Source organism: Aedes albopictus, chromosome 3 (assembly GCF_035046485.1).
Source record: "Aedes albopictus strain Foshan chromosome 3, AalbF5, whole genome shotgun sequence".
In the NCBI taxonomy this organism is placed as follows: domain Eukaryota; kingdom Metazoa; phylum Arthropoda; class Insecta; order Diptera; family Culicidae; genus Aedes; species Aedes albopictus.
Genome location: NC_085138.1, coordinates 212,596,841 through 212,614,360, shown reverse-complemented (window position 1 = coordinate 212,614,360; position 17,520 = coordinate 212,596,841). Strand labels below are relative to the sequence as shown.

Here is a 17,520-nt window from a genome sequence, read left to right as displayed (position 1 = left end):
ATGCATAACTTACTCCCGAAATCAAAGACTAGGATTTCCGGTCTAACATGGCAATTTAAGCAATAACAGCCCAGCATTTCTCCATCGGCGCTAAACCATCACCTTCAAACTTGTAAACCTTGTTTGTCTTGATCGGCAACTCCCAACGGCTCGTCCTTGTCGGCATGACTAGCATCGCAGACTACCGCTCCATCATCCTTCTGACCCTATTCTGTCCCTACGAAAAATTCAAATTCCGTCTCCTATATCAATTAAGTTAATCAGTCAAATAAATAGTAAAAGAAATACTCCCTTATTTTGAAAGATTAAAAAGTACGAATTAAATACGAACTATATTTTGTGAACTTTTAAAAATGGCATTTAATTATATTTTTTTTCGAAATACTTTTTTTCCGAATGTTTTTTTTTCGAACATATCTTACTCTTTTTTCGAATATTGTTTTTTTAATATATATTTTCGAACATTGTTTTTTTTTCGAAAAATGTTTTTTTTTTGCCTTTTTTCTTAATAGGTTTAACATGTGTAATATTAATCAAATATTTCACCATGAATTGGCCTACTTCATTAGTCTTATGCCTTCGGCAAATTATGTGACAAACTTGAAAGTAAGGAAAAAAAAACAATTGATCACAATTGAAACATCTTCAGAAGATCATTTCTGTCAACCAAAAACAATTTGCATTTTATATTTCATCAAATCTGGATTTCACTATATGAATAAAAAAAAAAAAAAATTTTGAGACGCTGCCGGAGAAAAAACAAAAAACAACAAACTTACATACTACATCATAATGTTGCAGGGATGCAAAGCAATAATCTATTTATCTCTCTTGCATATCCGCAAAAAAATAAAATGAACTCACCGAGTCTCCTATACTTTTTCGTCCTTCTCCGTTTGTTGTGGCAAGTCCTTGGCTGCCGGCATTGCTCCACCCCTTTCCCTTTTGAGGTTGTAAGTTGGGCCTGTAAGTATACTCCATTTCTCTTGATTCACTTGTGTATAAAACCACATTGTAAATATCATTCCATATTATTTTTACAGAGGATATGGGTTCCTCTAATCTCTCTTAATATTTCATTATTTCGTAGAGGTTTTGGATTTCCTCTTTCGTCAAAATTTGTAGACATTTGCTTTGTCTCCTTTCTGTGTTTTAAATTTTCTCATAATTTCATTTAAATTTTCAGAGGGCTTTTGTAAATCCTCTCTTAATTCTCTTAAGTTTTCATATTCGATAAAAAAAAACGCTTAATTTTGCTCTCGTATTAGTTTCTGTACTATTAAATCATTGGAGGGTTCCTCTCCTAAATCATCTCTCCTTTCGTTCATATTTTCCGTTTATTATGTTATTAAAGGGTGTGTATTCCTTTTCTTTATTATTTTTCTTCAATTATTTCCTTGTATTTTCTGTATTTCTGGAGGGTGTGTTTTCCTCTCCTTAATTATTTATTTCTCTTTGTTGTTTGATATCTATGGCCCTTACAGAATAGTAGTTACTCTGGTTTTCCAGCCCTTCGGTACATTCAAAACTGAGTTTGACGGACGCATTCATTGTTATAAATTAGCTGTAGGCTCATAGTTTGTCAATATATTTTTTTTGTTATGTAATTCCTCTCTTACTTCCCTTTCAATGTTTCATTTTATATTTACTGAGGGTATTCTATTCCTCTCATTTTTAATTAATGTTCACTTATTTTTATAGAGGGTATGAAATTCCTCTCATTTCAATTAAATTTTCATTTTATAATTATAGAGGATATGAAATTCCTCTCCATTTCACTTTTAATTTTCATTTTGTATTTATTGAGGGTATGAAATTCCTCTCATTTTTCATTAATTCAATTTACCACTTTATCCTGAGCGGTGACAGATGAATATGATTTTCGCTCATATTTGCACTGATATTATTCATATCAATCGCTCTCTCTGTAATAGGTAATGTGTTTGGTATCATGTAGTCACTCTCTATTTTTATTTAAATTTGATCAACTAAGTTGTATAATCTATTCCTATATATGTTTTTCATAATCCTTAATTATTCGATTATGAGTGTAAATTAGACAATATCATCGACAATATTTTAACATGAGGAATAATTAACTCTCCTTTGTCAGTATGGGTATTTACAATTGTTGTAAACGAGAATAAAAAATATTTATTGTTGATAAATGTTGTTTTTGGTTCAAATCAACCGTGGTCATCCCACAGGAGTTCCGTTAGGCACTCATAGTTTTCCGAAAAGACAGAATCGAGTAGTGCATCTATCTCGTTTAAAATATTGTCGAGTGAATATAAAAGAAAATCGGGTTAAGTACGGTTCCTTTGAATTCCACTAAGAATTTGCATCCTTTGACAGATACGTATTTCGACCTCAACTGTAAGGTCGTCTTCAGTGTCTTGTACTTGACTCGACTATGGGTTAAGTACAAGACACTGAAGACGACCTTACAGTTGAGGTTGAAATACGTATCTGTCAAAGGATGCAAATTCTTAGTGGAATTCAAAGGAACCGTACTTAACCCGATTTTCTTTTATATTCACTCGACAATATTTTAAACGAGATAGATGCACTACTCGATTCTGTCTTTTCGGAAAACTATGAGTGCCTAACGGAACTCCTGTGGGATGACCACGGTTGATTTGAACCAAAAACAACATTTATCAACAATAAATATTTTTTATTCTCGTTTACAACAATTGTAAATACCCATACTGACAAAGGAGAGTTAATTATTCCTCATGTTAAAATATTGTCGATGATATTGTCTAATTTACACTCATAATCGAATCATTAAGGATTATGAAAAACATATATAGGAATAGATTATACAACTTAGTTGATCAAATTTAAATAAAAATAGAGAGTGACTACATGATACCAAACACATTACCTATTACAGAGAGAGCGATTGATATGAATAATATCAGTGCAAATATGAGCGAAAATCATATTCATCTGTCACCGCTCAGGATAAAGTGGTAAATTGAATTAATGAAAAATGAGAGGAATTTCATACCCTCAATAAATACAAAATGAAAATTAAAAGTGAAATGGAGAGGAATTTCATATCCTCTATAATTATAAAATGAAAATTTAATTGAAATGAGAGGAATTTCATACCCTCTATAAAAATAAGTGAACATTAATTAAAAATGAGAGGAATAGAATACCCTCAGTAAATATAAAATGAAACATTGAAAGGGAAGTAAGAGAGGAATTACATAACAAAAAAAATATATTGACAAACTATGAGCCTACAGCTAATTTATAACAATGAATGCGTCCGTCAAACTCAGTTTTGAATGTACCGAAGGGCTGGAAAACCAGAGTAACTACTATTCTGTAAGGGCCATAGATATCAAACAACAAAGAGAAATAAATAATTAAGGAGAGGAAAACACACCCTCCAGAAATACAGAAAATACAAGGAAATAATTGAAGAAAAATAATAAAGAAAAGGAATACACACCCTTTAATAACATAATAAACGGAAAATATGAACGAAAGGAGAGATGATTTAGGAGAGGAACCCTCCAATGATTTAATAGTACAGAAACTAATACGAGAGCAAAATTAAGCGTTTTTTTTTATCGAATATGAAAACTTAAGAGAATTAAGAGAGGATTTACAAAAGCCCTCTGAAAATTTAAATGAAATTATGAGAAAATTTAAAACACAGAAAGGAGACAAAGCAAATGTCTACAAATTTTGACGAAAGAGGAAATCCAAAACCTCTACGAAATAATGAAATATTAAGAGAGATTAGAGGAACCCATATCCTCTGTAAAAATAATATGGAATGATATTTACAATGTGGTTTTATACACAAGTGAATCAAGAGAAATGGAGTATACTTACAGGCCCAACTTACAACCTCAAAAGGGAAAGGGGTGGAGCAATGCCGGCAGCCAAGGACTTGCCACAACAAACGGAGAAGGACGAAAAAGTATAGGAGACTCGGTGAGTTCATTTTATTTTTTAACTTTTGCGGATATGCAAGAGAGATAAATAGATTATTGCTTTGCATCCCTGCAACATTATGATGTAGTATGTAAGTTTGTTGTTTTTTGTTTTTTCTCCGGCAGCGTCTCAAATTTTTTTTTTTTTTTATTCATATAGTGAAATCCAGATTTGATGGAATATAAAATGCAAATTGTTTTTGGTTGACAGAAATGATCTTCTGAAGATGTTTCAATTGTGATCAATTGTTTTTTTTTCCTTACTTTCAAGTTTGTCACATAATTTGCCGAAGGCATAAGACTAATGAAGTAGGCCAATTCATGGTGAAATATTTGATTAATATTACACATGTTAAACCTATTAAGAAAAAAGGCAAAAAAAAAACATTTTTCGAAAAAAAAACAATGTTCGAAAATATATATTAAAAAAACAATATTCGAAAAAAGAGTAAGATATGTTCGAAAAAAAACATTCGGAAAAAAAGTATTTCGAAAAAAAATATAATTAAATGCCATTTTTAAAAGTTCACAAAATATAGTTCGTATTTAATTCGTACTTTTTAATCTTTCAAAATAAGGGAGTATTTCTTTTACTATTTATTTGACTGATTAACTTAATTGATATAGGAGACGGAATTTGAATTTTTCGTAGGGACAGAATAGGGTCAGAAGGATGATGGAGCGGTAGTCTGCGATGCTAGTCATGCCGACAAGGACGAGCCGTTGGGAGTTGCCGATCAAGACAAACAAGGTTTACAAGTTTGAAGGTGATGGTTTAGCGCCGATGGAGAAATGCTGGGCTGTTATTGCTTAAATTGCCATGTTAGACCGGAAATCCTAGTCTTTGATTTCGGGAGTAAGTTATGCATTTGGAATGGGAAGAATATTCCGAGCTGTGCCAAGGGAGGAGTCATTAGGCATCTGAAATGCTTCGCAAGAGTATTATATGACATGTGCCAGCTGAATCCGACAAACTTCACGGAGTTGAATGGTGACATGGAAGAGACACTTGACGAATCTCTGAGAGTGGTTCGATGGAATGGGAATGCTGATTGGTAGCTAAAACTACTCAACACATGAAAACGACTTTGTGCAGATAGAAGGTTACGTGCAATGGAAGGATGTTGGTTACTATTTTGGAGGTACTCCGAGTTTAAAGATTATGGCGGTTGGTTGAGAGATTTCGTTCAATGGACAACCCTACAAATAACCCCTTTTTGGTGCTTGAAATCTAGTTTCGGTCGATGAAACGTCTACTGCAACACAAACACGAAGCGGCATTTTGATAGACTCGAGCGTCAGGAGGAAGGTGAATCATCTTAGAGTAGGGAAAGAAATAAGGATTAGTTAAGTTCGTTTTTGCAAGAGAAAAAAAACTTAGTAATATTTTTGTTTTAGAAAAGGTAGAATTGAATAATGTAGAGTAGTCCTTGGGATAATCTTTAACTCGCAAATGTATACGCTAGCCGAATGCTTACTGCAAGTATTTCTTTGCTTCACAAATAAAAACTTTATTTAAGGGGGGAGCGGATGTAGCGGTCCTGCCGACCGAAGGAAGCATTTCCCTCCCTGTATTGAATAATTCTAAAGATCAATGATCACCATTGATCTAAGAAAGACCCTTTATTTCCCCATGGTGCTCCACGCAATTAGTGGATTACATCACATGTGGATTTCACGGTCATGTTTATAGACCAACGCCGGTTAACCAAGAAACAAGCGATGCAAGCAGAGAGAATGCTTACTGCTTGTTGCTGGTTGACGCGGTGATGTAACGTTCTCGCTCCAATGCCGGAGAAATGTTTTTGTTTTAACTTTTTGTATGTGTCACCCGGCAGCGCTGACTGAACCCCAACAAGGTCTCAGTCACGTGGCCGAACTAATGAAGCCAGAGTGGACGACGCCCGGTTTGGCTTTTCTCTTATTTCTTTTCAGATCGGGAGAATGAGTTCTTGCGACGGCAAGTTAAAAGACCCGCGATTGACGCCGGGGCGGTTGTTGTATTGTTGTGGTGTCGTTGTCCGGTGGGATCGTCGTCCGTGTGGGATCGTTTGCGGCGTGAGTTTGGTTGGAGTTTCGGTTCGCGGGTGTGGTGCATCGATTTTATTAATACATACAACCTATCTTTAGTCAATAAAGTGTTTGTAGTTTGTTTCAGTGTACCTAGAGTTACATCAAGTGAAACGAAAGAAAGCCAGTGGCGTGACCACCACGGCTATACAATATAACAAGATAAATACGGGACAGGCCCGGTTCGACTGCGAAACTAAAAGAAACGATACGATACCTACGTCTCCGGTACGCCTGTGCCGTGGGTATCTTGGTCCCCGGGTTCGGTAACAGAAGAGAAGCGGATCTCAACAGCTAACTAAAACGGAACTGAACCTAAACAGGACTACTTTTCTGGCACGAACAGATTGACCAATGCCCTAGAAGTTAAAGTTACAAATCCGCTTAAGCGCCAACACGCCTTTCAGCGTGATGCGGAAATGCGCGTTGTAAGGTCTGCCCGGCTAACTTGCTCAGGGCGGGTCTATCGATCACGGTACCTAACTCAAAAGACTCCCAATCCAATATACTTGACGTCACCAAACGCCTAACGATACAAATCGAGTTTGGTTGTTTAAAAAACGATATTGCTTTGTATTCGTACAAATGGTGTTAGGTTAGAGGGTTAGTTTGTGTTCTACAAAGGTTTGATTAAAAACTAATTTCGTTCTGACCTTATTGTAGTTGGTAACTGCTGCTGATGCTATGCTGCTGACGCTGGAGGCGAGCGGTTCGAGGGAGGCGCACGATGCTTTACGCTGATGGGATCGGCAGGCTGAGGAGGTGGGCCTAGCCGAAGGCGGCGTACGATGCTTGACACCGAATGGCTCGGCGGGCTCTTGGACGCTCTAGACGGCGGTTCACGCACTGATTCACACCTCACGCGACGGCCACACAACTCACGTGATGTTGGATGGTTTTCAGAAAATCGCTTGCTTGGCTTCGGTGATCACCTATTCACACTTCACACTGCACAACGTGGTGCGTTGCAGCGGGGCTAGCGCGATGGCGCCGGTGAATACTCGCGACCGGAGCGTCACGTGAGGTTCGAAGGTGCAGCGGGGAATCACTTACACGAGTACGGGCGAGTCCCCACTTGCTCGGGGTGATGGCTTGGGCCCCTACGGGGAGCGCGTCTTACGATACTCGTGGGACGCGTGGCAGGACGATGACGCCACCGACTCGGAGATGGAACTATCCGCTGGGCTTCCGGTTTCTCGTGACCGTCTCGAACCTGTCCGGGATAAAAACCTTCGTTTCGAAGGTTTTCGCCTTCGAATCGAAATCGTGCTTTAGGATCACTTCAGCCTACACTTACATCACACAAGCATCGCGTTTAATTACCTTGCGCTTCAACCGCTCGATATTCACTCGGTTGAATTCTATTCCTTTTTCTTTGGATGGTATCGCACTACCTAAGAAGAGTTGGCAATTTAAACAATTGGAAAGATGATGCCACTTTCTACAAAATTACCCTGAAACTGACTATGCTTCACTTCTTCTTCCACTATCTTCGACTACTATTGATCACTTTGTATTCTGCGAACTTGCACACTTGCTGGTTGATTTTGGAATGATCAGCTTTACTAAAGCAAGTATTGAGTAGACCTCTGATGATAATGGGGAGGAATGGCATCAGCATGTGGCGCATTCCTATTGGCTAAGCCAGTAAATTAATTTGGGAGAAATTTGAGCGAAGTGTTTTCAATTGCACAAAATTTGCAGCAAACGATCCGCGTACATTGGTTCGTGTTCGAGCTAAAAATGCAGTCGGACTAAATCGGGCGTTACGCTGAGTAACGCCTTCTTAATCCTGATTCAATTAAGAAGCGATTCAAGCTAGCTAGCTTCGAACAACTTCTACGCTTCGCTACGCGATCGGTTACATATACCCCCTGTTAAGACGATGAAAAATTTAATAAAATTTCAGGTCCGAAATTTTATTAAATTTTTCGGAGAATTTTGGTCACTTTTCGATTCTTATAATTTCGCAACGAATCTCCACTTCAGTATTTCTTGGCATGCAAACAAAATAACGGGTTTCTCAATTCACTTAATTCCTAGCATTATCAACGCAAACATTTCCTTCTTCTCAAACTTAAACTGTATCATTCACATAACTTTCTATAAATTCTGCTTCATTTTAGTATTTCAATTTGCTTCTAATCACTAAAAATCAACACATCCCAAACGGCTCGAGCTCGCCGCCATCTTGATATTCTAACGATACGGTACCTCACTTCAACCTCCACTTTTTTCGTGAAGATGTTGTTATTTAATCTTGCCAAACACGATACGGTAACGAGACGAGACGATATTTACCTCAAACATATTGAGAACTTTGCGACGATACTTGAAACACGGGATAATCTGCATATATAAACTTTTCCGCGCACGCGACGACATTACGAATTGAGGCAAAAAGTTACGATAATCGCTCGACGGTTGAACTGCGAAGACTGTTCATAATCTTCGACTAAAGCGATTGCTGCGAGTTACGCATACAACCAAACGTTCAACCGATTGGTACTTAACGAAAGTCGTGTTGCCAGGACTTTCAAAATGCTGACTAAACTTGATTTAATTTATTACTATGAATCCAACTAAACGTCATACAACGGCTATAATGATAGCTCCAAAAAATATATACGACCTCTACCTTCCTATCAATTTGTTATTCTATTTCAACGGCTTAACGCAAAACATATTTTGCAAATCAATACTCCCGGTACCAAACCGAATCATCTTTTAGTCGGGATACCATTATGCTGGTACCTCCGATCATCTTATTTACTCTGGGCGAGCTTAACGAAACCGTTCTGTCACTTCATCCGATTGACAGTAACTTAACGAAAACCTACCGCGACCGCGACGACGGTGACGACGCGTATTTTTATAATCGGGAATCGGTACGAGAAAAAAAATAGTAATTTTATATTCTAATTAGTAGTGAATTTATTATTCTAAGTGCCTACGACCCGGATCTTGGTGAGGAGGTCTAAACTGATCCGTGGGAATCATCGGGATCGGTTCTATCGCGCGAAGTGAGTTTTTTTTTCTATGTGGCTATGCCCTCAGTATACACCATCCTATTCTTGGTTATTGTGGTCCAGAGAAAAACTTCTGTCTGTGGCCTTGAGAAGTGTGTGAACAAAAGAATTTTTGCCTACATAGCCGAAATTGTACGCTGGTATACGGAGGGAGTATATAACTACCCGACAAACCAGCGGAGCTAGTGTGGTGTTTATTTACCTTTTCATCAATCGGCGCAGAAGCTGCAATCATAGCCATGAAAGTGAAAGTGTTTGTTATTGTTTTTTTTAGTGAGTATGCCCTGCGACTCGAAGCTGTCGCCTATCGAGGAGGTGTTTTTTTTTGTGAGTATGTGGTAAACCTACTATAGTGCTTCGGTCATCATAGCTTTATCAGATACACCTAAATTGTTCTCTGTGTAGTTTTGTGGGAAGGAAGAGGTTTGAATTTTGTGTTTTGTTTTGCTCCATCATTCCTTCTCCACACTATTTTTTCTTAAGCTTTGAAGAATGGAAAACGCCCAGTGTTTTGCCTGTTTTGGGGTCATTTAGTTCATAGCAGTTGGTGCCAATTTTCTTGCGGATAATCGCCTCGCTATATCGCGGTGCGAGCTTTGCAGTAAAATCTTTTGATTTATCGGAAAGGAAAAAGTTTTTCTTCAAAACGACTTCACCTTCTTCAAACTGCACATCGCGTTTCGATCGGAGATTGTAATATGTGGAGTATCGATCATACGCACGTTTAAGGTTGATGCGCACAGCTTCATACAAGTGTTTAAGGTCGTCAGCTAACTTCGGTGGATTAAAGTGATCTACATTCGGGTTTGTATCGCGAAGCCGCGTATATTCATCACCTGAACTGATCATTTGTTTACCGAAGTTGATAAAGTATGGTGAGTACCCTGTTGAACTGTGTACATTATTGCGGATAGCACAGGCTATGTGCTGTATCCCCTTATCCCAATCTTTTTGAGATTTATCCATCAGTGACGCTCTAATTGCTGTTGTAATGACTCTGTTTGCTCTTTCTGTGGGGTTTGGGCCTGGGTGGTAGGCCGCAAGAGCCCAATGTTGAACATTGTATTTGGTCAAAAAATTTTCAAACTCTTTTGAGCGGAATTGCGCTCCGTTATCGGAGATTAACACGGCTGGCACCCCGAAAAGAAGGAAAACGTTGTTTTCGAGAAAAGTGATGACTGCAGAAGTTTTTGCTTGTCGCATTACTTGGACCATGGTAAATTTGGAAAAATGGTCGGTGATTACCAACACCCATGCGTTCCCTGATCTAGACCTCGTGTAGGGCCCTAAAAAATCGACAGAGATCATTTCCCAAGGACGATTACTCGTTTTTGGCTTTCCACAAGGTGGGTTTGCATTGACATTATCCGTCTTCGCCCTTTTACAGGTGATGCATGCTTTGCAGTAACGGAGTACGTCAGCGCTCATCTTTGGCCAGAAGTACTTTTGCGCTACCTCTTGAAGCGTTTTTTCGAAACCCATGTGAGCTTGATTATGGACATTTTCAATAATTTCAGCTTTCTGTATACTCGTGGGCATATATTTCCATCTGAACGTATGGTCATCATGTTTGGCCGCGTTAGTGACAAACTTATATATTTTCTCGTCAACAATTTTGTAATCTTTGTACTTTTCAGGGAACGTAATAATCAATTCTTTGAGTTTTTCGTAAGGGACGTCAGCGATTCCACTGGAAATAGGGCAAATGGATCTTGAGAGGGCGTCAGCACTCACATTGTCCTTGCCCTTCCGGTATTCAAAGTTGATATCCATGCCTTGGATTTTCATAGCCCATCTGGCTATTCGAGGACTTTTACTGTGAATCGACATTGACCTTAAAAATGTTAAGCTCATTGCATCTGTGACGATTGTAAACTTGGTTGCCTCTACAAAATGCCTGAAGTTTTCGATTGCCATCAGCATGGCCAAACACTCGCGCTCAGTGGCACTGTATTTTCTCTGTGTTGCCGAAAGTTTTTTAGAAAAATAGGCTATGCATTTTCTTTCTCCGTCTATGACCTGGGTGAGCACAGCTCCTACAGCCAAATCGGAGCTGTCTGTCTCGATTGCAAAGGGAAGGGAAAAGTTAGGGTTCGCCAATATTGGTGGGGACGTCAAAGCTGCTTTCAGTTTTAAGAGAGCTTTATCTGCTTGTTCAGTCCAGGCAAATTTGCTCTTACCCTTTTTGAGCAGATCAGATATAGGAGCTACTATATGGCTGTAGTTGGCTATAAATCTTTGGTAAAAACCAGCTAAGCCAAGTAGCCTCCTGACCTCTTTTACGGTTTTTGGAGCTGGGTATCCTAAAATTGGAGCTATTTTTGCGTTGTCAGTAGCAATTCCGTATTCGCTTAAAACGTATCCCAAATATCGCACTGACTTTTGACAAAATTTTGATTTGTCGACACTTATGGTCAAATTGGCCTGCCTCAGTCTGTTTGCGACTATCTCTAGAAGCGCGAAGTGTTCCTCGAGCGTATCTGATGTGATGATTATATCATCTAGATAAACAAAAACTCTAGGTTGAAGGTCAAACTTCAATACCTTGTTCATGAGACGGCATAAGGTGGCTCCACTGTTAAGTAGACCAAAAGGCATAGTTTTGTATCTAAATAACCCTTTACGGGTTCTAAAAGCCGTGTAGTCTCTACAATCAGGTTCTAAGATGACTTGATGGTATGCATCTTTTAAGTCAATAATTGAGAAATATTTTGACTTTTCTAGGCGTTCCAAAATGTTGACCATATTGGGGAAAGGATATTCATCCCTTTTTGTGATTTGGTTAAGTCTGCGTGCGTCGAGACATAGCCTCCAATTTCCGTTGGGTTTTCTGACGGGTAACAGTGGGTTGACGAAATCACTATTACACTCTTCGATCGCATCCATTTTAAGCAACCTTTCAATTTCTTTGTCTACTTCTTCTTCGACTTTGGGTGAATATTTATAAGATGGGATTTTTCGAGGTTTTGCGTCCGGTAGCAGCTCAATTTTGTGAGTTAACAATGTTGTTCTTCCAATTTTCCCATCATAGGATTTCGGAAAAGTGTTGATAACTTTCACTAATTTCTGCTTATCTTTGCGTGACAGTAAATGCTCGGTGATGACGGATTCTGGTGTGACCTGTTCTTCGTTTGGCGGCTCTAGGGACGGGATGTCCAGACTTTCATCAGTAGTTGGTTCACGTACGGATGCATGTGCATTATCATCTTGTGAAATGGTAAAGACGAACGGACTAAGGAACTCAATGTCTAGCATTTGGACTACCAGATTCGATGGAGAATTATCGTCTGGAATACTGCAACTGACATCTTTATTGTTGCCTATCGTGGGTCGTATGTCAAAGGCTTGCCAAAAATCGTAGCCGCATATCAACTCTTTTGAGACGTCGGGGATGACCACCGTAGGAATGACCTTGGTTACGTCATAAAAAGTAAACGGTATGTAAACAACACCAATACAATGTAGTTTTTCCCCGTTGGCTGTCTGTATTTTTAATTTAATGTTTTCAATTTTTAGATTCCATCGCTTGACCAAATCTAAGGAGCTGATTACGGAGATGCTAGCTCCTGAATCTAACAGTCCGCGCACAGGAGTGCCGAATATGTGAACCGTAATATGTGGACAGGTAATTGGGTTGAGATTCATTGTAAACACTTGGTCAAAATAGTCATAATTGGGGATCCTATCTGAATTTTGAGTAGGAAGAAGAGAGTCCCCGGTTTCTTCTCCTAATTCTCGTTTTTTGGATTGGACTGATCCAGATGGTTTTTGGGACAGGTGGCTTTGCTTACATTAGGTTCACCGCATGCATAGCAATAAACTCGTCGTGGTTGTTGGCACGCCTTAGCAAAATGTCCTGTACTCTTGCAGTTCCAGCATCGAACCATGTTATCATCCTCTTCGATAGAAGACTCAGGTTTAGATGCTAAAACAGGCGCTGAGCTTAGCTTAGAATCTCGTTTCACAAAACGATTTCGGTTTGCATATTTATTGCCGCTGTTGATGGCGTTAATCTCTTCGGAGTCTGACTCTTCTAACTTCAGATCCTCAAGTTCTTCTAGGTCCACTTGATGAACTGTTTGAGGATGTGATCGATTACTAGTTTGCGCATATAAACTTGGTTCAAGAGCATCGAACTGATAGCAATACTCCGCCAATTCATTGATCGATCTTACTGGTATCAATGCCAGGCGTCGTCTGTATGATAACTTAGTGTTATCGAAGACAAGTTTAAATTTTAAGTTAGGGTCCATTTTTCGGGTTAGACTCTGAGATAGCCGTTCCATATCCGCTAAATACGCACTGAAGCGTTCGTTCGGACGTTGTTTGCGTTCTCGCATCTCGTCTTCTATGGCTTTGTCCTTATTAGGGTTTTCAAAAGTCATTGTAAGGTAATGGACCAAGTGTTGCCACGTTACAAACTTTTCCCAATACGTAAAATACCAACGCCGTGCATCCCCTGTGAAAAAAATGTATGCTTGTTGGAGAAGCTCAGCATCACTTACGTGATTGGCTTTTGCTAGAATGGTGACCTGCCTGATAAACTCTGACACTGACGGAGATTTTGGTCCGACTTCTCCATTGAAAAACACTTGCCACTTTTCAATTTTAGTCCTCAAATTATTGAAATAATTTGGAGGAAACATCTGCTGACTTCCTTGGCGAGATGAGCCCTGAATTTGATCGTTATTCAGGAGGGACGGACTAGGTGGGGGATTGAACTGTGGCCCCGAAGTGTTGATTCCTATGTCATTTGTGATCGGATGATCTCGATCATTCCGACGAAAGCTTGAAAAACTTGGAGTGGGCATATTCGCAAACTCCTCCACGTAATCTTTAACCGCGTCTTTTACCACTTGTTGAATAAAGTTCTTCAGGTCGGCTGTTAGCACATTCATGTCTCGGTTTTCTCCTGGCAAGGCACTAGGTTGGCTTCCTTGCTGGGTTGTTACTGGTGGTTCTTTAGGTGAACGCAAATTAGCAGTGGCTTGGTTTATTTTAGATCGAGACCAAAGTGGATCCCTAATCTGATTCCAGTTAGCATTTGCTTGGTTTACTTGGGTTTCTACCATCGGTAAATTCCCAGGGAAGTTCAAATTGGCACTGATTTTGCTGGCTGGAGGTGGGATTAACGGCAGATCTCTTGGTAGATCCAAATTACCTAAAGACCTCAGATTGCGGCCAGGGGACGAAGTCATAACCGGGACAGAGAATGAGTTACTTGGGCTGGCCCTAGCTACCTGCGGTTCTGGTTGATTAAGTGAGTTCGGATGATATGGGGACGCGCGAGGATTCAGCGTGGTCGATTGTGGTTGTGCTCGTGCGTAATCCGAAATTCGCGGACCCTGGTTTACCGAGCTTAGTACTGCATTTTGATTAGGATTTGCGCTGAAGTAAGTGCTTCCAATTGCATCAATTAGAGCAACAAATGTATTCTTTGTGAGTGCATCCGAAGATGGTGCCCTGAGTACCCTATTTCTCAAACTAATTAATCTTGATTGAGCCTTCAATGATATTTTACGTTTCAATTCATCTTGAATCGATCGAATTCTACCGGCAATCCATTCCGATTCTTGTTCGAGTGTGACAGTGGTCGTATATAATTTCGGATTCTTCCTATCATCATTGATTAAAAGTCTAAGTTCGCGACGTTTGCTTTCGAGGTTTTCGTTAGACACGATACCGCGAATTCCGAGTTCATAATCTACTTCGTCTTCTTCTAGATCGTCGGCATGGTAATTGTACATATCCATGCTGAAGTGATAAGCTAATGAAAGGCTGTAGCAAAAAGAAATAAATGAACAATAGTTGTCTGTGGTTGAGAAGATGGAAATGAAATTTAGGCTATTTGATCTCTAATTGAAAAGTGGAAAACTCAAAATCTAAATCATGCAATTAATTTCGATACAAAAGATCGTGAACGGGCTTTTGAGTTGGGCGCCAATATATAACAAGATAAATACGGGACAGGCCCGGTTCGACTGCGAAACTAAAAGAAACGATACGATACCTACGTCTCCGGTACGCCTGTGCCGTGGGTATCTTGGTCCCCGGGTTCGGTAACAGAAGAGAAGCGGATCTCAACAGCTAACTAAAACGGAACTGAACCTAAACAGGACTACTTTTCTGGCACGAACAGATTGACCAATGCCCTAGAAGTTAAAGTTACAAATCCGCTTAAGCGCCAACACGCCTTTCAGCGTGATGCGGAAATGCGCGTTGTAAGGTCTGCCCGGCTAACTTGCTCAGGGCGGGTCTATCGATCACGGTACCTAACTCAAAAGACTCCCAATCCAATATACTTGACGTCACCAAACGCCTAACGATACAAATCGAGTTTGGTTGTTTAAAAAACGATATTGCTTTGTATTCGTACAAATGGTGTTAGGTTAGAGGGTTAGTTTGTGTTCTACAAAGGTTTGATTAAAAACTAATTTCGTTCTGACCTTATTGTAGTTGGTAACTGCTGCTGATGCTATGCTGCTGACGCTGGAGGCGAGCGGTTCGAGGGAGGCGCACGATGCTTTACGCTGATGGGATCGGCAGGCTGAGGAGGTGGGCCTAGCCGAAGGCGGCGTACGATGCTTGACACCGAATGGCTCGGCGGGCTCTTGGACGCTCTAGACGGCGGTTCACGCACTGATTCACACCTCACGCGACGGCCACACAACTCACGTGATGTTGGATGGTTTTCAGAAAATCGCTTGCTTGGCTTCGGTGATCACCTATTCACACTTCACACTGCACAACGTGGTGCGTTGCAGCGGGGCTAGCGCGATGGCGCCGGTGAATACTCGCGACCGGAGCGTCACGTGAGGTTCGAAGGTGCAGCGGGGAATCACTTACACGAGTACGGGCGAGTCCCCACTTGCTCGGGGTGATGGCTTGGGCCCCTACGGGGAGCGCGTCTTACGATACTCGTGGGACGCGTGGCAGGACGATGACGCCACCGACTCGGAGATGGAACTATCCGCTGGGCTTCCGGTTTCTCGTGACCGTCTCGAACCTGTCCGGGATAAAAACCTTCGTTTCGAAGGTTTTCGCCTTCGAATCGAAATCGTGCTTTAGGATCACTTCAGCCTACACTTACATCACACAAGCATCGCGTTTAATTACCTTGCGCTTCAACCGCTCGATATTCACTCGGTTGAATTCTATTCCTTTTTCTTTGGATGGTATCGCACTACCTAAGAAGAGTTGGCAATTTAAACAATTGGAAAGATGATGCCACTTTCTACTAAATTACCCTGAAACTGACTATGCTTCACTTCTTCTTCCACTATCTTCGACTACTATTGATCACTTTGTATTCTGCGAACTTGCACACTTGCTGGTTGATTTTGGAATGATCAGCTTTACTAAAGCAAGTATTGAGTAGACCTCTGATGATAATGGGGAGGAATGGCATCAGCATGTGGCGCATTCCTATTGGCTAAGCCAGTAAATTAATTTGGGAGAAATTTGAGCGAAGTGTTTTCAATTGCACAAAATTTGCAGCAAACGATCCGCGTACATTGGTTCGTGTTCGAGCTAAAAATGCAGTCGGACTAAATCGGGCGTTACGCTGAGTAACGCCTTCTTAATCCTGATTCAATTAAGAAGCGATTCAAGCTAGCTAGCTTCGAACAACTTCTACGCTTCGCTACGCGATCGGTTACAACAATAATACTGAATCAACAATTTGCCGCCATAATACTCGATTTGCAGCTGCAGCTCACCAACGTCGGTCACGTCCAACACTCGCCAGATCACGCTCCACCTGGTTCCCAATGTTTCTTAAAAATCCCCAATATCTTCTTAAAATCTTCAATGCCCCTTCAGAATCCCCAACTTCTCCTAAAATGTCCAGCTTGTTGATTAGATTTCCCAAAAGTATCATTTCCCGAGGACCGACATGATTTCTAAGTTCCCTATACCCTCCCCAATATCTCCTAAAAATCCCCAATGTCCCTTAAGAATCCCCAACTTCTCCTAAATTGTCCTACTTGTCGATTAGAATCCCCAAAGGTATCATTTCCCGAGGACCGCCATGATTCCTAAGTTCCCTTTACCCTACCCAATATCTCGTAAAAATCCCCAATGTTCCTTAAAAATCCCCAATGTCTCCTAAAAATCCCCCATGCTCCTTAAGAATCCCCAACTTCTCCTAAAATGTCCAACTTGTTGATTAGATTCCCCAAAGGTATCATTTCCCAAGGACTCCTATGATTCTTAAGTTCCCTTTACCCTCCCCAATATCTCCTTAAAATCCCCAATGTTCCTTATGAAGCCCCAACTTCTCCTAAAATATCCAGCTTGTTGATTAGATTTCCCAAAGGTATCATTTCCCAAGGACGGCCATGATTCCAAAGTTCCCTTTACCCTCCCCAATATCGCCTTTAAAGCCCCAATGTCCCTTAAGAGTCCCCAACTTCTCCTAATATGTCGAACTTGTTGATTAGATTCCCCAAAGGTATCATTTC

At 40.3% G+C, this 17,520-nt stretch overlaps 1 protein-coding gene and 1 long non-coding RNA gene across 2 annotated transcripts in view; both read right to left on the bottom strand.

Moving 5' to 3' along the window:
* LOC109417294 (myosin heavy chain, non-muscle-like) overlaps positions 1-17,520 on the bottom strand; it is a 107,015-nt gene that overhangs the window by 79,096 nt on the left and 10,399 nt on the right. The window lies entirely within an intron of this gene.
* On the bottom strand, positions 6,184-16,715 carry LOC115270423 (uncharacterized). Its single transcript, XR_009999009.1, has 6 exons — positions 16,305-16,715; positions 16,175-16,245; positions 15,505-16,102; positions 7,483-7,594; positions 7,353-7,423; positions 6,184-7,280 (listed from the first exon to the last, which is right to left on the bottom strand). It is a non-coding gene; the product is annotated as an uncharacterized LOC115270423 (long non-coding RNA).